Here is a 22083-nt window from a genome sequence, read left to right on the forward strand (position 1 = left end):
AGTTTGGAGTGAGTAGGAAAGGAGATCAAGAAGAAGAAGAGGAGGTCAAGCATCCTTGAGCTATCTCAGAGTGTTCAGTAAGGTATGGCTCATTTTCCCCCATGTTTTCATGCTTATGGCCCCATTAAAGTCCTTCTTGACCCATTTTCCAAGCTTGTGTATGTGGAGGGTTCGGTTTAGGCTGATTAGCCTCTAGATCTAGGTGGAATCGAGCTCCAGGAGCTTGGATCCACTGCCTTTATGGACCCATGTTGCTTGTACACCCTAGATCTACTCTTTTGGTGCATTTTGAACCCTAAAACTCTCATTGAGGAATATTTACACGTAAAGTTTGAAACATTACGTGTTATTCATGCTCTAGGAACCCAAATCTGTGAATGGCACGGATTGGAATCGAGAAACATCGCGTATATAGGGAGTGCATGGTAACGAATCGGCGAGTCGTTCATCTGACTCGACGAGTCTGCTCGCGAGTCTCCGAGTTTGTCCCCTTTTCATTGTGTCGAGTAGAGTAGCGGGTCACGGGGTGTGACTCAGTGAGTTGGAAGCCGAACTCATCGATAAAGGGACTCGGCGAGTCATTTCCCTGACTCAAGAAGTTCAAGGCAATCTCCTTAGATCAAGATCAGACTCGACGAGTTGTTCATACAACTCGGCGAGTCTCAGCATAAGTGTTCATCGGATGAAGATGAACTCGCCGAGCTGTTCATACAACTCGGTGAGTAGGATGAAGGACTTGAACCTCAGTTTAGAAGGAGAACTCGCCGAGTCAACGGCTAACTCGATGAGTAGGGACGGGATCCAGGGCAGTCGATTGAATAGGGACTCGGCGAGTTGGCGAGCCAACTCGGCGAGTCAGGTCAACTGAAAGTTGACTCTGACCTTATCTTATGACATGATCAGGGGTAAAATGGTCATTTTACCCAAAGGACAGTTATCAGTGATTGATTGAGTATGTTGTGGGAATTACAGCCGGAGGATTTCCGGAGCAGCAGCAGCAGCAGACAGTCGATTCCCACACAGACCAGCAACTTTTTCGAGGTGAGTTTCCTTTCCAGTAGGAACGGGTCTAAGGCACCAAGGCCGACCCGTGTAGACGAGATGTTAGTACTAGAGTGTGGGCCAAGCCCGTATCTCTGGGTTTAGTCGAGTATGATATATGTGACGGTATGATCGAGTTGTCTGTACTTGTTGACTGTGTGATACTTGTATAACATGAGTTTGCGGTTGAGTGTGGGCAAGGCCCGTATCTCTCCGAGAGTGGAGTGTGGGCTAGGCCCGTATCTCCCAGATAGCGAAGTGTGGGCAGGGCCCGTATCTTCATAAGTGTGTGCGAGGTCCGTATCTCCCGGCTAGCGAAGTGTAGGCAGGGCCCATATCTTCCCGAGTGTGGGCGAGGCCCGTAACTCCTAGTTGAATGTTGTTTGTTATATGCTTGCATGGTATGAGGTATTATGGGGGAACTCACTAAGCTTTGTGCTTACAGTTTACGGTTTTGGTTTCAGGTACCTCTTCAGCTAAGGGAAAAGAGCCGGCGCGGTAGCAACATATCACACATACGCTTTTGTTTTTCCGCACTATAGATTTTCTGGGATGTACTTTGAATTCTTATTATGATGTCACCGGTTTTCAGACATGGATTATTATCATGAATGTTTTGTAATGATGTTTTACATTTTAACCTAAATTAAAAATGAAATTTTTAACTGGAAATTTTGGGGTGTTACAAGTTGGTATCAGAGCCCTGGTTTGAGGGATTCAGACTCACCTTCGGGGGTGTCTGAACTCAAATCGAGGGAGTAAAAGATTTTCCAAAAAGAAATGTTTTCTAAGAGCTAAGAAAAATGTTTGAGAAAGAACGAAGTGATTGATGTGCGCGACCGGCCGAGCTTAAGTAAGTATTCCCCAAAGTACCCATACAAGTTTATGTTATATTTATCAGCTTTTGTAGAACAGCATGCTAGAATAGGACTAAGGATCTAGGAGTGATGCCTTATGTGCCTGCTATATGTGTTCCAGTTGTATGAGAATTGCATGCTAGTATTAAGTAGACAGCGAATAGGATAGCCTGATTAGGTTATGCCTGGTAGTATGAGCTTAGCATTGTATGCTAGTACAGTTCCTATAAGCATATAGGGTCGATTGAGATTGTTACCCTTGTCTGAATGTTGCTTGCTACGTGCTTTGTGGGACTCTGAATAATGGGAGTTACCCACTAGGCGAATACATCACGTCACATGTGATCAGGGTTGAATAATCTTAGAATACCGGATTTGCCCCCACTACGTAGCTCTTGTTTGAGTCCAACCGTTGTAGGGACGAGTCGCCTCATCACATGTGATGGTATTCGGGTGATGGCTAATTGGCATTACAAGGAGGCCTGCAGCAGCTGAGGACTGGATAGAGTAGAGTCGGAGATTTCCTTAGGGCAAGCCTAAGATGAGTATAGCAGTGGTCAGCAGTAGTGGAAGGAATCTGGTGGAGTCGAGGCAGTCCTTGAAGAAGGTACAGATGGATGTGGAAGGTAGTATGGGCCCGTACTACTGAAAGCAAAGGATCCGTTCCCGAACCAAGGAAGGCCAAGATAACACCAGAGAACTTGTAAGTGGTTGTAATCCCTCAAGAAGTATTAGTATCACTAATGATTGTTATTTATGTATTGCAGAATGGTGGTACTACGATCGAGGCCGATAGATGGCGGTTCAGGAGAGGGGTCAGGTTCCGAGCCGGTAGATGAGGGACTATGCGAGTTCATCGCGTCAGAGATCACCAGGGGTATCCTTGAGTCGACCCCCATTATCTTCGGGTCGATCAAGGAAGGGATCATCGAGTTGATGTAGGATCGCCTCAGGGCGTTCAGGAGCGACATGGCATCTGGCCAGTTGGGATCTCGCACACTGTCCTTTAAGGACTTCAGGGCAGTGGTGCGCCGTATTTCCACGGGGTGAAAGACCCCATTGCCGCCAGACAATGGATTGCATACATCGAGTCTGCACAGTTGACTAGCTTCTGCCCCGAGGGGTCGAAGGTGAGGTATGCAACAAGGTGTTTATGGGACCGAGCTCGAGACTGGTGGGAGTCAGTTGGTGACTCGTTGGGAGCCTCAGCTATCGAGGCTATGACCTGGTCGGACTTTGTGACCAGGTTCAGGGCAGAGTTTGCATCGGCTGTTGAGCTTCAGCAGCTGGTCAGGGAGTTTTTGGACATGAGGCAGACGACTAAGACTGTGGCGGAGATCACCGCCAAGTTCCGAGAGAGGGCTTTGTTGGTGCCCCAGTATGCAGGTGACAAGGATATGAGGAGGACTCGTTATCATGATATGCTTCGGGCTGACATCCGGGAGCATGTTAGATTTACAGCTTGCCCTACCCTGGAGTCCATGATCGCCAGGGCGAGGGAAAGGGAGATTGATTTAGAGCACATTCGGAAGAGGAAAGCAGAGGCGGGGCAGGTGATTGGGGCTTCAAAGAAGAAGTCCCAGGGATCAGATAGGAGGCCGAAAGGCCAAGGGGGACATGGTCGCTATGGGAAGTGCGGCAGGACACATGAGGGAGCATGTCGGATGGGATCAGCAGGCTGCTACCAGTGCGGCAAGACAGGGCACTTTAGCAGGGATTGTACTACTCCTGTTTCGGCTATACAGACATCTGAGTTGTTGTGTTTCCACTGCAACCAGAGGGGCCACAAGAAGGCCAATTGCCCCCAGTTGACAGTTGCAACGTCAGTATAGGCGCCAGCTCCAGCGACCCTGCAGATCACGGATGGTCGGCAGGGGAAGGCAGAGGCTCCAGTGGTGAGGAGTCGGACATTTCAGCTGACTACCGAGGAGGCACGCGCTGCACCCGATGTGGTGACGGGTATGATTCTTTCCCTCTATTTTATTTATATGATGTTATGATATTGATATGTGCCTCGGTATATGTATATGTGTTAGGATCGTTCCATGTGAACGGTATCCCAGTTCAGATGTTGTTCGACTCGGGTGCATCCCGATCGTTTGTGTCCCTTGCGCTTAGCAAGAGGTTTCCTGAGTCTTCGGGCATGTTGGATTGCCCTTTGGAAGTAGAAATTGCTGATGATCGATCGGTGCGAGCATCGATGGTATTTCGGGACTGCGTATTGCGTTTGTTCGAGGAGCGCTACTTGGTAGATTTGGTTCCCATTCCGTTGCGTGGGAACAAGGTGATCATAGGCATGGACTGGTTGAGCCCTAATGGGGCGGTGATAGATTGCGCGCAGCAGCTAGTGCGAGTCAGGACCCCAGGTGGGGGAGAGTTAGTGATTCATGGCGAGAGGCCACAGCGCGGACCCGCAGTATGTTCAGCAGCGACGGCTAAACGCTACCTTCAGAAGGGATGCGCAGGATATGTCGCGTATGTGATGGATACCCGGGAGGCGGGTAATGCGACCGTGAACGAGGTTCCGGTGGTGCGATATTTCGCAGATGTTTTCCCAGAGGAGCTTCCTGGGATACCTCCCGAGCGACAGGTGGAGTTTAGGATTGACCTCGTTCCTGGTGCGGCTCCGATAGCCAAGGCACCATATCGGCTGGCTCCTACCGAGATGCAGGAGTTGTCTACGCAGCTGCAGGAGCTGCTAGACAAGGGATTTATTCGTCTGAGTAGTTCACCCTGGGGAGCCCCGATCCTGTTTGTGAAGAAGAAGGATGGGTCGCACCGGATGTGCATAGATTATCGGGAGCTGAATAAGGTAACGGCGAAGAACCGTTACCCACTCCCGAGGATTGATGATCTCTTTGACCAGCTCCAGGGAGCGTCTTGGTTTTCCAAAATCGATTTGCGTTCAGGATACCATCAGATGAGGGTCAGAGAGGAGGATGCGCAGAAGACCGCGTTTCGGACACACAATGGCCATTATGAGTTCGTGGCCGTTTGGGCTCACCAATGCTCTTGCCGCATTCATGGACCTCATGAACCGCGTATGCAGACCGATGTTGGATCGGTCTATGATAGTTTTTTATCGATGACATCTTGGTTTATTCCAAGACTCAGGAGGAGCATGAGGAGCATCTAAGAGAGGTGTTGGAGACCCTGAGGAGGGAGAGCTTGTATGCCAGGTTCTCCAAGTGTGAGTTTTGGTTGCGCGAGGTGCAATTTCTCGGACACCTTGTCAACCAGAACGGGATTCTGGTCGATCTGGCCAAGGTCGAGGCCGTGATGAGATGGGAGGTTCAGGTCTCCATCTGAGATTCGGAGTTTCCTGGGATTAGCAGGCTACTATCAGAGATTTATTCAGTATTTCTCCAAGATAGCCGTACCCCTGACGCAGCTGACGAAGAAAGTCGTGGTCTTTTAGTGGGGACCCGAGCAGCAGACTGCATTTGAGACGCTGAGATAGAGATTGTGCGAGGCGCCGATCTTAGCCCTGCCAGAGGGCGTAGAGGATTTTTTGGTTTATTGTGACGCATCCATTTCGGGGTTGGGCGCGGTATTGATGCAGAGGGGGCATGTCATTGCCTACGCTTCGAGGCAGCTCAAGCCTCACGAGGCGAACTACCCGACGCATCATTTAGAGTTGGGGGCGGTGGTGTTTGCTATCAAGATTTGGCGACATTACCTCTACGGGGTTCGATGTACCATCTACACGGACCACAAGAGTTTGAGATACCTCATGGATCAGCCGAATCTGAACATGAGGCAGCGTCGGTGGTTGGATGTGGTAAAGGATTATGATTGCAAGATCCTATACCACCCGGGGAAGGCCAATGTGGTGGCCGATGCGCTTAGCCGCAAGACGGCGCCGATCAGGGACGTTTGCATGATGATGACTGTAGTGACTCCTCTATTGGAGCGAATTCGGGAGGCTCAGCAGGAGGCTATCAAGGAGGAACATCGGAAGAGCGAGCGCGTGGTGGGTCAGGTTTCCTCCTTCGATTATGATAGCCAAGGATTATTGACACTACATTACAGGGTGTGGGTGCCATATCACGGAGGCGTGCGCCAGATCTTGATGGAGGAGGCGCACAAGTCCCGATTCTCTATTCATCCTGGGGCGACGAAGATGTATAGGGATCTTCGTCTAGATTATTGGTGGCCCTGCATGAAGCGAGATGTGGCATGGTACGTCGAGCGGTGCTTGACCTGCAGGAAGGTCAAGGCCGAACATCAGAGACCGCATGGTAAGATGCAGCCGTTGGACATCCCTTTGTGGAAATGGGAAGATATCACGATGGATTTTATCACAAAGCTTCCCAGGACCGCGCGTGGAGTAGATTCGATTTGGGTAGTTCTCACTTTATCCCGATTCAGGAGAGTGTGTCGGCCGAGACATTGGCCGACATCTATATCAAAGAGATCGTGGTGCGGCACAGGGTGCTAGTATCGGTTATCTCAGACAGGGATGTGCGTTTTACTTCCAGGTTTTGGAAGAGATTACATGACGAGTTGGGCACTCGTTTGCATTTTAGCACTGTTTTTCACCCGCAGACGGATGGTCAGAGCGAGCGGACCATCCAGACCTTGGAGGATATGTTACAGGCGTGCGTGTTTGATTTCGGTGGTAGCTGGGATACCTATCTTCCCTTGGCCGAGTTCTCATACAACAACAACTACCACGCGAGTATTGACCGTCCCCCATTTGAGATGTTGTACGGTCGGAGGTGCAGGACCCCGATATGCTGGGGAGAGGTTGGCCAGAGAATCATGGGGAGCACCGAGGTGGTGCTCAAGACGACCGAGAGGATCCAGCAGGTTCGGAGCAGGCTTCAGACTACTCAGAGTCGGCAGAAAAGTTACGCCGACAAGCGCCGATCCGACCTGGAGTTCCAGGTTGGGGATATGGTTCTCCTGAAGGTGTCGCCTTGGAAGGGCATCATTCGATTCAGGAAGCGGGGCAAGTTGGGCCCGAGGTTTATTGGGCCGTTCAGGGTTGTAGCCCGGGTGGGCAAGGTGGCGTATAGGCTGGATCTGCCAGTCGAGCTTAGCCAGATCCACAGCACTTTCCATGTTTCTCAGCTGCGGAAGTGCCTAGTGGACGATTCAGCAGTAGTTCCATTAGAGGATATTCAGGTTGATGACAGCCTGAATTACATTGAGCGCCCAGTCGCAATCCTCGACAGGAAGTCGAAGGATTTGAGGAATAAAAGGGTGGAGCTAGTGAAGGTGCAATGGCAGCACCGCAAGGGTTCATAGTGGACTTGGGAGCCGGTGGAAGAAATGATGGAGCATTACCCCGAGCTGTTTCAGGATCGAGCAGCAAACTTCGAGGACAAAGTCTAAAATAAGTGGGGGCGATTCGTAGCACCTGGTTCCTGGTACGTAAATCTTATTTGAGTATTTTCCATTTTTAGCCTTGGACTCGGCGAGTCATAGGTCAGACTCGCCGAGTAGAGACGAGACCCGGGACACGTTACAAGTTGGCGACTCGGTGAGTCCATATCCTGGACTCGGCGAGTCACTACTGTTGGATGAAACCCTAAGTTTCAGGGGTTTGCACCCTATTTAATCACTCTTTCCGCCCCAAGCCAGCCCCCATTCACCCTTAGAGCCCTACACCTCGTTCTAAGCCTCGTTTTTGTGGATTTGAAGCCATTGGTGTGTCCTCTTGAAGTTTGAAGTTAGTAGGAAAGGAGATCAAGAAGAAGAGGAGGTCAAGCATCCTTGAGCTATCTCAGAGTGTTCACTAAGGTATGGCTCGTTTTCCCCAATGTTTTCGTGCTTATGGCCCCATTAAAGTCCTTCTTGACCCATTTTCCAAGCTTGTGTATGTGGAGGGTTCGTTTTAGGCTGATTAGCCTCTAGATCTAGGTGGAATCGATCTCCAGGAGCTTGGATCCACTGCCTTTATGGAACCATGTTGCTTGTACACCCTAGATCTACTCTTTTGGTGCATTTTGAACCCTAAAACTCTCATTGAGGAATATTTACACGTAAAGTTGGAAACTTTACGTGTTATTCATGCTCTAGGAACCCAGATCTGTGAATGGCATGGACTGGAATCGAGCAACATTGCGTATATAGGGAGTGCATGGTAACGACTCGGTGAGTCGTTCATCTGACTCGGTGAGTCTGCTCGCGAGTCTCCGAGTTTGTCCCCTTTTCATTGTGTCGAGTAGAGTAGCGGGTCACGGGGTGTGGCTCAGTGAGTTGGAAGCCGAACTCATCCATAAATGGACTCGGCGAGTCATTGCCCTGACTCAGCGAGTTCAAGGCAATCTCCTTAGATCAAGATCAGACTCAGCGAGTTGTTCATACAACTCGGCGAGTCTCAGCATAAGTGTTCATCGGATGAGGATGAACTCGTCGAGCTGTTCATACAACTCGGCGAGTAGGATGAAGGACTTGAACCTCAGTTTAGAAGGAGAACTCGTCGAGTCAACGTCTAAATCGACGAGTCCAGGGCAGTCGATTGAATAGGGACTCGGCGAGTTGACGAGCCAACTCGGCGAGTCGGGTCAACTGAAAGTTGACTCTAACCTTATCTTATGACATGATCAGGGGTAAAATGGTCATTTTACCCAAAGGACAGTTATCAGTGATTGATTGAGTATGTTGTGGGAATTACAGCCGGAGGATTTCCGGAGTAGCAGCAACAACAGACAGTTGATTCCCACACAGACCAGCAGCTATTTCGAGGTGAGTTTCCTTTCCAGTAGGAACGGGTCTAAGGCACCAAGGCCGACCCGTGTAGACGAGATGTTAGTACTAGAGTGTGGGCTGAGCTCGTATCTTTGGGTTTAGTCGAGTATGATATATGTGACGGTATGATAGAGTTGTCTGTACTTGTTGTCTGTGTGATACTTGTATAAGATGAGTTAGCGGTTGAGTGTGGGCAAGGCCCGTATCTCTCCGAGAGTGGAGTGTGGGCTAGGCCCGTATCTCCCAGATAGCAAAGTGTGGGCAGGGCCCGTATCTTCATAAGTGTGGGCGAGGCCTGTATCTCCCGGCTAGCGAAGTGTGGGCAGGGCCCATATCTTCCCGAGTGTGGGCGAGGCCCGTAACTCCTAGTTGAATGTTGTTTGTTATATGCTTGCATGGTATGAGGTATTATGGGGGAACTCACTAAGCTTTGTGCTTACAGTTTACAGTTTTGGTTTCAGGTACCTCTTCAGCTAAGGGAAAAGAGTCGGCGCGGTAGCAGCATATCCCACATACGCTTTTGTTTTTCCGCACTATAGATTTTCTGGGATGTACTCTGAATTCTTATTATGATGTCACCGGTTTTCAGACATGGATTATTATCATGAATGTTTTGTAATGATGTTTAGATTTTAACCTAAATTAAAAATGAAATTTTTAACTGGAAATTTTGGGGTGTTACAATGTACTTTGCTTAACCCAAACCCTTGCAAATTCAAACGGTTATAACTTCTTCGTTCCAACTCTGATTTCGACATTCTTTATATCCATGAAAAGGTAATGAGAAGCTCTACAATCCTATTAACTCGCCTTTCCCTTAAAACCTTCCGAAATTAAATCCAAAATTTATTAAATCCTACACCATTACCTTTCTGAAGTACCCTTGGGCTCCAAAACACAAACTAAGTGCTCAGTACTCGCAACCTACATTATCCACCACCAAATGGGGCTAAACCTCTCATTTCCAAGACCCGAAGCCTTATGATTCTTGATCCTCGGGTCACGGTCTCTAAGTATGAAACGATCCGAAACAAGGTGTTACATTCTTAAAATAGATAGACTTGAAATTAAAAATTATTATCCACTAAAAAAATACATATATTTTGGCCAATTGACAAAAAAGTCACGATTGATATGTTGTTTACAATTTAACCGTTAAAACCTGTTATTGTTTGAGGTAACCTAACAATCGAACCCAATTACAAGTAATGACCCGTTCTAATGATTTAATTGCATTAATAATAATAATAAATAATAAATAAATTCAAATGTGATTTTTTAGCAATATAACCAAAATATATGGACTTTTATCCCTCTTTTTCAAGAAATTACGATTACCTAGATAAAAATCAAAGTTTGTTATGGTTTTAGATCATTAACCCTATTATTATTATTATTATTATTATTATTATTATTATGGTTTTAGATCATTAACCCTACTATTATTATTATTATTATTATTATTATTATTATTATTATTATTATTATGGTGATGATGACGATGGTGTGTCTGTTTTGACCCAAATTAGAAATAAAGGTGTGGAAAATGAATAAAAGCTTTCCAACTCACTAAATGAAATCAAACAAACTTTTTGTTTTTGTTTTTGGGCCTTGAAATCTAGATCTTCCTCTTTTTGTGAACATAAAATCCTCATATACTTTCATTATGTTTCTCTTTTTTGTATTTTTACCAAACTACCCTCCAATCTTATCCATTAAACACAGTCATATACTCTCGTTTCAATATGGACATCACCTGCTTCTTTTGGAATGACATTGACTTTTTTAATACCTTAATTCCTTTAAATAAAATAGTAAATAAAAAAAAACTTTTTCTTTTCGTTCTTATAAGAAAACAGATTTATGTCGATGCTGTTTTTGATAGAGTATTTTTATTGTCTTTTTAAAAGGTGTTAGTGTTATATAATATATAAGATTTTATTAAACTGTATAAAAAGAGAATAAATACCATATTTTCAAAAGTCTAAATAAGTATATATTTAATTTGGAAATCATTTTCATATAAAAGGTTCAATATCTCCTATTAAATATTTTTATTTATCATTCTACTCATTGGATCATGAGTCATGATAAATATCAAATTTAAAAGATGAGACGAGGAAAAAAACAATATATACATTACATCTTTCAATCATTAAATAGATAGAAAAATGAATAAAAGAATATAGTACGTATTGAATTTGAATAGTTTTAACCCCACCCCAACTTCTATTTTATTTTTTATTTTTTTTACTTTTTATTTTTATGTTTTACTTTTTGGTTCCATGTGGAACTCACACTCAAACTTTTGAATTATTAAAGTATGTAACATAAATGAGTGTGATTGGTTCGATTAGAAGCAAAGTACGAATCTTTTGAGGTGCAATTGAGCACCATTATTGCACATTGTCACCATGTCTATGCCATTCAAATTTCCAACATATCCAATCACTAGAAGCGCATCACATTACTGTCTCTCTATGTACCATAAGTGTATAACAAATGTTACGTGTTTGAATCTTATGTTTCGTATAAAAGTAATGAACAGTAATATGCATCATTTTGTTTGGTATAATAGTATTGATAAAGAACACATGTGTCTTTGGCTGTTGTCTGTAGATATGTGTTCTGATTCGTCATCTTCCTGAATGGCTGCTTCAAGTTCGTTTTCTGTTTATTCCATTACTTTTTCATTTGGTATTTCATGGGTTTATGGTAAGAATTTGAAGTTCATCTTGTGTTTTTGCAGGTTAGGTTTTGTTGCTATTTTGATCCTCTCTTAGAAACTTTCTCCAAAAAGGATATATAGTATTAAAGTATTAGAGCCACTAATTCATGTAATTTGATTATATTTGTTTTTTTGTGTTCAATTTGAACCTCATTTGTTAACATTGTTGCTAAATCTTGAAATATGTGATTCTTTCTCCTGCTTGTTTCTTGAAGTTTAGGTTTGATAATATTGTTTGAATACGCTTGTTTAAATGATAATTGGATACTTATTCCTAATCTTCTTTCATTAGGTTTGTAACCTCCTCCATTGTATTATCACTAAAATGGTAGCCGATCACTTTTTTGAATGGATAAAATTATTTAGATACTAACTCTTTTCAAAGTTAGAAAAATGTGAATGTTCTTACGAAAATTTTGTAGGAATATTTTTCCTTGAAAATTCTTATGCATTTCAGAAAGAAACTTTTGGTGGAAGCATTTTCTCGGAAATTCCTAGCAAATATCGAGTTTAATTTTAAAAATTTGTTATTATTTTCGTGTTTAATAAAAAAGATTGCATCTACCACCATTGAACTCGTATCCAACCCAATATTATTTCCTTTGATATAATTATGTAGAATACTCTATTTTGTTCGATAACTTATATAAATGTTTTAACTAAATAAAAATATTTCTTAATGTAGATTATTGGCATTATATAGTATGTTATTATTTATTATTTAGGTTATTAATTTATATATAGTATACACTAATACACGTACATATATTCAACGTTTTAATTATCAAGTTATTAATTTATTGAGAATAATAATATAATTATATTTATCATGGCCACCAAGCTTATGATTATCTTTTAACAATGCCTAGATATGGTATTACGGACACCAATGCTACTATTTCAATTAACAACACTTGGTTATCTTATTATGGCAAAAATGTCACAATTATAAATTTTTGATCCAAAAACTAAGTCAAAAGGAGTCCAGTATATCCAAAGATTGTAACTATACTGTTATTATGTATGGTATTGTAACTTTTGAGAATTATGCTACCCTAAACTCTCATGAGCAATACCATCAAATGTGATCTTGGTTTTACATCAAAATATTTAGCACACAAACAATAAAACCAACACATTAGAATTAATATACTTTAGGACCATGAACACTTCCCTAGGAAGCACTTTGGTTCTGAACCACCCTAAACATCACAAGAATGGACGTGAACACCTTTAAGGCATGAGTCTTGGCCGTGAACCCCATAAGGGATCATCTTTTTGGTTGTAAACCGTTGTGAAAGATCCATTTAGACCGTAAACCACCTTTGGTGGATTCCCTTTGACCTTGAACCATAGTTTGAGGCCCATTTAGGCCGTGAACCCCCTTTACAATTAAAAGTGTTTATAGATTGTGAGCTGTGATATGTTAAGTTCCAAGACAATCTGATTAACCTATGCATTACCCATCAATAACAAAATCAAATAGTTTATCCACTTCTCTATCTCATTTAAAGGGAGGCGTAAGCCCCATTTCTCATTCCACAACTTCATTTCACTTTCTGTGAAATCTCTCAAACATATTCCAGATTCAAGTCTAAATTCTACAAAGAATTCCCTAGTTCCTAGTAAGTATTTCAAGTTTTGGATAGTGATTCTACATATTACCTTGTTTAATTCATCATATTTACACATAAAGTTATGTGTTAATATTCATAGGAAGTTCCAAGGCTCAAAGAGTTTATCAAATTCTTCATGTATTAGGACTTGAACACCTTTCAATATCTAACCAAATCACCCACCAAACCAAGTCAAGGTAAGCTTCATACCCTTGTTTTAATGTTTTCATTGTTTTCGGGAGGATACAAGTCAAGGGTCTTGTGAAATCTTGGTATAATTGCTTGTCTATGCATGTATGTTATATTGTATGTGTTTAAAGTTATGAACTCCATATGAATATTCCAAAAAATCAAGATTTTTGGGTTAAGTCTCAAGAGTTTGGAGTATGTTTCACATATTAATTGTTGATTTGAAATAAAAACTAGTGTTTATATGAATTAATTCATAAAGCCTTATATAAAGAACCACAAGGAAATCGCTTCAAAAATTTGCTTAAACAAAGTTGTTGGCATAAGATTTTGGAGATGTAAAAATTATGAAAACTTATATTATTTTGGGCCATTTTCGGCCATAAATAAATATAATGTCATTTTTGAGATATAGGATAAATTTGAGTTATTAATGAATATATCCATTAAAATGGGCCAACAATGGAAATATCTAATTAATAAGGGTTATTTTGGATATTTTCTTAAATATGAGTCTAAAATGAGTATTTTAGAAGAAATGGACTATTTTCAACAACCCTCGTATTTTTGGATCACTCATGATACTTTTGACAAATGTGGGTCTTATTTAATAATTTATAAAAGAATGGCCACTTTTGCCAACATTGACAATATTGAGTTAGTTTTGACAAATATGATTTAAAGTGAATTATTTCAATAAACAAAATGAAATGAAACACCGAGTCAACGAGCACAACTAAGGTTATGAAACGAAACGAAACACTTGGTCACCGAGCACAACTAAGGTTATGAAACGAAACAAAACATCTAGTCAACAAACACAATTGTTGTTATTTATTTAATGAATAACAGATTTCAACTATTGCATAAATATTTGTTAGTGTTCTTGTCAGACGCATCTTCACTGTACCTATATATATATATATATATATATATATATATATATATATATATATATATATATATATATATATATATATATATATATATATATATATATATATATTAGTGTACGTTTAAAGCCCTGTAAGAGTTATAACCAGAGTCTCCTAGAGGGAGAGCGGGAATTTGTGTATAGACATATACGGGGTTGACACCCCGCACCTTCTTTGTTCGTTACAGCTAGACCGACCAATCTAGGGTGACAAATGTCTCAAACAAAACTAACGCCTGAAGAACGTAAAGACATGCACGTCGTCATATTAGTATGGTTATAACGGCTCACTAGAATATAACAGTATCTTTTAGAGATTTACGTGGGAACACATTACAAACAGTTAGCACATTGTGTTGATCGTCCCCATGCATGGTGTTGAGTGTCCACATTCGTTGTGTTGATCGTCCACATACATTGCAAGGATTGTCCACAAACACCTGTTGATTACTCACACTGCCCCGGTCTTAGGGTTTTAAGACCACAAACGATTACACAATTTATGCGAATCACATTCTTTTGTTCATCATCAATTATAATTTTGAATATCTCGAATGAAACTCCAACACACAAGTCGTAGGGTTTTAAGACTACTATTTTGTAGATAAGAAAATATAGGATTTTCTGAAGGAAACGATTTTATATAATTTTGAAATATGATAAACTAAATCACACATGAAACTACACTTGATTGGAAACAAGACTTACAACTATTTTGATAAGGAAATAAAGGATTTTCTGTAGGAAACGATTTTATACAATTTCGAAAGATGATAAACTAAATCACACGTGAAACTATACTTGATTCGAAACAAGGCTTACAACTATTTTGACAAGGAAATCTATAAGATTTTCTAGAGAAAACGATTTTATACAATTTTGAAAGATGATAAACTAAAACACACATGCAACTATACCTGATTGGGAATAAGACTTACAACTATTTTGACAAGAAAATCTTGGATTTTATGGGTTTCTAAACTATCACAAATTTTTACACAAAAGTGCTTATGAACTTACCAACATATTATATATTGACGCTGTTCAAAACGACTTGTATTCTTAGGAATTCAGTGAGCATGTTATGGATTGTGGATTCTGGATTATTTTGTTGTAATTCAGAAGTTATCTACTAATGTCTTTTGTGTAATTTGAAAGCAAATACATGATGTAAAAACAGTGTAAGTTTGTTATCTCAATGTATGATGTTTTTGTTTGCTATGTTTCATTTATATACAATTGTTATGATACTGCACAATGATGTCATCCGCCCCCGGACGTTTCCGCCGTCCTATTTTCGGGGGTGTGACAGATTGGTATCAGAGCATTGTTTATAGTGAACTAGTATATCGAACCATACAAGATATACAACTATAAATACAACGAAACTAAAACACTCTGACTAAAAATATACTTCTCTAAAAAAAATAAGTATGAAAGTATACCTGCATGCATATGTGCTAGGGGCAGTGTCATAATAAATTTATTATAAAAGTAGTGATGAGTTAAGCACTACGGATGGGCCCCGAGATATGTAATCAGAATTTAAATAAATGTAGCCCAATCAACTACATTTATCTAGGGTGTAACTAGCATATGCTGGGAAATAGTCGTGGTGAACAACAAGCCTAATACATACAAAAGGAAACTCCAGAATCGAACATAAATAATTAAAATGCTATAGGAGCATTTTAGGATCCCATAGAACCTCCCACACTTAAATCCTCTACGTAACTCTCATGCCTCTATGATCACACAAACAACATAGCTGAAATTCCTCACCAAGACCTCTACTACCCTACCACGATAACCAATGAATGGATCGAGGAAAAACTTAGAAATGGATCTTGAAGAATACCAAGAAATAGGCTAAGAAGGGGGAGTATTATGATGAAGAATCGGACAAAGATGAGGGCGCTGGAGAAATTCTTAGTGAGTCTTACCTTATCAAGGGTGGGTAAGAAACCCTCTACCTCGTCCTCCATAGATACGTAAGCACCCAATGTAAATACTCTTGGAGTAGACATAACTAGTAATAACATATTACGTATGCAGGTACAGGTTTCGTGACCGACACCTACCGGATTTAAAATGCTTTACCATCAGGGGGACAACCCAACTACATGCCTGATAGTCCATAATCCACAATTAACATGCACCATGCTCCGATCCCCAACACCATCATAAATCAAGCATCACCTTCGTTTGGGCCGCAAGTAGCCGATTAGACTCCTAGTTTCCGACTCTCCTTCTAGGAAGTAATGGAGACTGTAGGTAAAGCCCGATATATGAAAATGTAAATCCGACTCCCCCATGAGTAACAAGAACACCATTCCAAAGTCTTATGGAACCAACAAGTAGAACCAGAGAACCATACGAACTGTCTACACTCCTTAAAGGAAGAAGTGATCATCTGGAGACCACAACTCATTGTAATCAAGACTAGGACAACCTTAGCAGAGTAAAGAACGAAAAAAAGGGCACTCATAACATAAGTGAAATGGCCAAGCACTTTTTGCGCCATTTCGGCATAGGAGAATCACCACACTACTCACCTTAGCTTTATAATGTCTCAAAGCGCAACCAATAGTAGTAAACTAAGAGAGGTACATCCTCTAAGAACCCATGTAATCCAAATCCACTAACAGTATTGCTAACCAAGTTCTATTATGATAGACTTAACATCGTACAATATATATTTCTACTCTCTACCAAAACTACATCACGGGGATGTAGGCCAATGTTTCGAGCATCATACACCAACCCGTTAAGATTATATGAGTAAACTTAACTAGAATCATCCACAACTACTTACAAACTCACTTATCGCGTACAACAGAAGCATGTCCTCTCATGAGGAATAACCAGCTCATCGAAAAGATACCAATCCAACAGATAGACTCTGCCACATTTTAAGCCGCTATCACAGCTGCCATGACAGTCGTCATGGCACAACTCAACGCTAACAACCCATACGACAATGGGAAGAGTGGCAACAATCCCAACCATATTGGTAACCAAGGACACCAACAAATTGCTGCCTACAAGGATATCCTAATCCAAAAATCTGAGAACATGAAACGAAAGTCCCAAAAAAAGGAAAGGAACCGCTCAACTCAAGGACCTACCAAAAGGTAACAAGCTTTAGCAGTTCTCACCCCCACTGACCTTACTACCTTAACACCAAGGAAACCATATGCTGTAAATCTCCCAAAATGCAACAAGTGCAACATCCATCACAAGGGAGATTGTTGGAAGTTACACTGCAATAGGTGCAACAAGAAGGGACACCTCACCCGTTTCTTCAGAGCCCCGACCCAATACATCACTCCAACCACCAACTCTAAAATGTGCATGCGGTTAAACAAGACATTTCAAAAGGGAGTGTCCAACAGAGAAGAATGACAGAGGAGCCGGTGGAGTTTGACAACTAGACATAAAGAATCAACAAGGAACCCTACCGAGATTTTTTAGTACGTTGCCAAGTCAATTACAAATATAATCAAAAATTATTTCCCCACCCAAAAAAATCATGTCAATCACAGCGAAACAAGAGATCCTTGCAGGTGAACCCGAATGGTTCCATGTAAATGTTAGGATCATATATATAATTAAGATTCCAAGAAATAGGAGTGTCTGATCCCGGACCCATTTTATGTCCCTAGCCTGATTTTGGATTAGGGCAGAGCCACTCAGTCGACTGTTTTTCCAATCTTAATACGGTTAGGTTACACCCAACTATCATAGAAAAGCCTGGTAGAAACCAGTCTGCGAATTCCATCGTTTTATATCAGAGCACTCGTATTACTAGTACATCTAAAAAGCAAGAACAAAATAGACACAGTAGAAACAACAACACACAGAATCGGTAGTGACAGGAACGTGAACATAGAACACTCTATCATTCTTAAAAAACACCCCTTCCAAATTCAGTTAACAATTGGAACGTGAACATGTTATGTTAAGGAGTCCAACATCATCAATTGGCACGGACTGGCTCAAATTTCCCATAAAAACTTCAAGCACTACAAAGAGACCTTCCGTCTTACCCAATCGAATAACAAAACTCTTTCAACCTATAACGACAAATCCCTAACATCTTGGCACATAAACCCTGGCAAACTTCCTTCATACTTGGAGGAAACTCTTCCACGCTCATCTTCCTGATAATACATGTATTTTGAAAGTCAATATGATGTTGGTGAGCGCACGATTTATATTTTTGAATTCCTTTAAGAAAACTTTTCTTTTGTGAAAATATTTCTTATATATTTACCAAGCCTTCTATCTTTTAAGGTATCTTTTATTAATCTTAAATTACTATATTTTTAGGATATCTAACGATTCTAACGTAATTTAATTAGGATTATCTTTTGTTAACCCTAATTTACTCTCCTTTAAGGATTTCTAACAATCCTAATGTATTTTATCTTTTAACCACATATTTTTATCATAATTACCCATATATATATATATATATATATATATATATATATATATATATATGTATATGTATACACACACACACACACATCACATTATCTTTGTATATACCTCTCCCGAGTATATATCATCAAATAATTTATGTGTGTGTGTGTGTGTGTATATATATATATATGTGTGTGTGTGTGTGTGTGTGTGTGTATATATATATATATATATGTGTGTGTGTGTGTGTGTGTATGTATGTATTTGATAATTATTTATGATCTCATAATTATAAGATATATATGTATATATATATATATATATATATATATATATATATATACATACATATATATATATATATATACACCCTAATTATGGCTATTTTAATAGGATATTTGGGCAGCATAACAACTAAGTACAATGCATATCCTAAATCTTATCTAGCACAACCCCTAGGTACTGAGGTTCCCTAGGGATTTGACCATTATAACATCTAAGTAACACCCACTCCTAGATTATCGGACATCATATCCTTTATATGGGTCATGAACTCACTCTAGGGTTTGAAACCGTTGATGTAGGGTAGAGACAAGCTCGGAACTTTAGGGATCACTACACGATATAACACACAAACCAAAGAGAAATAGTGGAGTGTTTTGAAGGTGTGATGGACACATTGACACAACCCTCTATTTATAGTTGATTTTTGGGGGTACGTGTCGCGCCTTTATTATGTGTGGCATGCATTCGAACACCATGGCTCCACAGGAAGTTACCACGTGTCCCCACCCGGTTTGGCCACATCATTGGATATATGTTCGAATCCGATGTCAGGTGTGTAGTGCGTGGTGACACATACTTGATGCGTAAGTAAAGATTTTATAATAATTATAACGTACTCATATGGATCCCATTTCCGATAATTTGTGACAACCCGAACCTTTTCTCCGTTACCTTTAACCGATTTTCGTTAATAAAATTGAATTTTATTGAGTTTCCATCAAACTTCTTGGTTTAGAAAATCATCTAGTTTTATATAATTTTATATACGAGTCGGACACAAAATGGCGTGAAAAACCCAAAGTTTCCTTGAAAAACTAACAGTTTTCGGCCTGAGTGATTTTACGTCCGTAAACCTGTTTATGGCCGTAAACTCGTTTGCGGTTGGTGCCAGGTGGACCCACCACCGACCATACTCCCTGTTGGATAAGGTATCTAAGTCCATAACTTATTTGGTATATACTCGACCCGACCTGGCATGGTCCATTTGGGTTGCATTTCATCCACACTATTTATGGATAATTTTATGAGAGTTATACACATATTGTTATTAATATATTATAAGTTATAATATATTAATATGGAGTCATGTTATTTAATTAGTCTTAGTCTTAAATTAATTATGAATTAATTTAGAGATTAAAAGGAAGACTAATTAGATTGTGGGCTATTGCTTTTATATGGTGTGGGCTAACACCCATTTGTTAATGGGCTAGGCTTGAATGGAAGTCCATGGATGATCCATGGAGCTTTTAACCCATGGATCCTTGGAAAAGGAAAGGTCATGGGTTATTAGGGTTTCACCCTAATCATGTACACTATATAAGCATGCTTATGTTGCATGAAATAACCACTAGTGTGTGTGTGTTTGTGTGTGGCTGAAAATTGAAGTGTGTATACACTCTCTCAAAGTTTTCCAAGAGTTTGTGGTGATTTGTGATTCATTTGAGGCATTCACACTATTGGTGCTTGGCCCTCAAACTCCTTAAGAATCAATCTCATCAAAAAGGTATGTAATCTTATCTAATTCTTTTATGTTTAAAAGTACCCCTTGCCATGTTAGATAGGTTATGAACCTTGGAAAATTATTATTTTGCATGTATTTAAACAAACGTAGATCCAAGGTTTATTAGGGTTGCATGCCCACTTAGGAAGTGTTAGATTGCTCAAAACCCAACAGTGGTATCAGAGCCTAGGTTTGCTTGTTTGATACTTGATGCAAAATAGTGAAAAAAGTCGGAATTTTTGCTGTCTGCATGATGGACTCGCCGAGTCCATGGGGGGACTCGCCGAGTCCAAGGCAAAATTCATCCTACTCGCCGAGTAGGTTCGGAATGCAGATTTTCGACTTTTGTTGCTGGAAATGGCCTAGAAACCTTACCCTAAAACTATTTTGATGTTTTAAAACTTATTTTAGTTGGTGTAATGGTTGTTCTAATCCATTTACAATAGCATATATCAAAATTTCATGTTATGTATGTGTTCATATAATTATTGAAACTTTGATATTCATGTTCATGTTCTTATGAATTTAGAAGATGATAGGAATTATTTGCTGAATTATTTAGGATTAATTCTTGATCATTTATGTGTTTTAATGGAGTCCATAATTTGTTCTCAAGTTATGGATATCCAAAGGTCACATTTCTTTAACACACATTAAAAACATATAAGTTACATAAAATGAAGAGTCTTCATTTTTATGAACCTTTAATTCATAAGTTATGAAATGAAATGTTTTGAAGAGTTACAAAACTTGTACTTAAGTTTTGGAATTTGCAAAAGTTTCACACACTTTAATAAACTTTAATTCTAACACTTAGAATTTTAAAAGTTAAAATTCAACACTTATACTATTTATAACATTAATGGTTAATTATATATATATATATATATATATATATATATATATATATATGTATATATATATATATATATATATATATATGTATGTATGTATGTATAAGAACAAGTCGTTTTACCGTTAGTAGGCCTCATTCACGAAGCCGGTCTATAAGGTGGGTATAAGGTTGTTGCCTATAAAATGGCGACATGATGGGTGTATACTCTCACCCACCACTTGCTTGACTGGTGGAGGGTCGTTTGCCGAACGGGTAAGATAAAGACTTATAAATTCTCATTGAGTATGATGAATATTATAAAGTAACTAAATCTTTTATTTAATTCCCAATCTTAGTTACTTTAGGAAAAATGTGAACATGGTGCTAATCCATGGAATTCACACTTTGTACCTTACCAAGTTGTTGGTGGAGCGTGTGTGGTTAACCGACACACTAACTTGGACTAGTAAGGATCACGAAGGGTGACTTAATGTTTGTGATAGATCAATGGAGCTTGTGTGGTTAACCGACACATTGATTAGGTGATAATATTAAGGGTACCAAGTGAATTGGCATGGTTATTCGCACCTTGTTTTGTGATCCTCGGCATCCTAGTCACAAAACTTGAAGGGCACAATCGAGATTGAAACATGCCATTGAAAAGTTCAATGAATCTCAAAAGAATCTAGGAATTTCAAATCCAATTAAAACCTAATAAATCATTTCGTTTTCGTGGTGGAAATTGGTGAATCGTCATTCATCTACCTTTCAAATATATTATTACTTAGATTACGGCATCCCTCTTCTAAGTATAATGTATTCTGATTGGATCCTAGCCTTAATATTACATTTGGGTGTCTTATTAAGGACTCTATATATCTAATCTAAATTTGATTTCTTCTTTCAGATGTCTTCTAACACTAATGCTTCGGGCTCTAACCCAACTGGTTCTTTCTCTCTCATGAAT

The 22083-nt window shown here is 40.0% G+C and overlaps 1 long non-coding RNA gene across 1 annotated transcript; it reads left to right on the plus strand.

Annotated features, from left to right (window-relative positions):
- The first annotated feature begins 10973 nt into the window (after nt 1–10973).
- LOC145045207 (uncharacterized) lies at nt 10974–11524 on the plus strand. The gene is made up of 2 exons (XR_013681782.1): nt 10974–11258; nt 11347–11524. It is a non-coding gene; the product is annotated as an uncharacterized LOC145045207 (long non-coding RNA).
- Nucleotides 11525–22083: the final 10559 nt, after the last annotated feature.

This window comes from Lactuca saligna, chromosome 5 (genome assembly GCF_052625555.1).
Source record: "Lactuca saligna cultivar CGN05327 chromosome 5, ASM5262555v1, whole genome shotgun sequence".
NCBI lineage: Eukaryota > Viridiplantae > Streptophyta > Magnoliopsida > Asterales > Asteraceae > Lactuca > Lactuca saligna.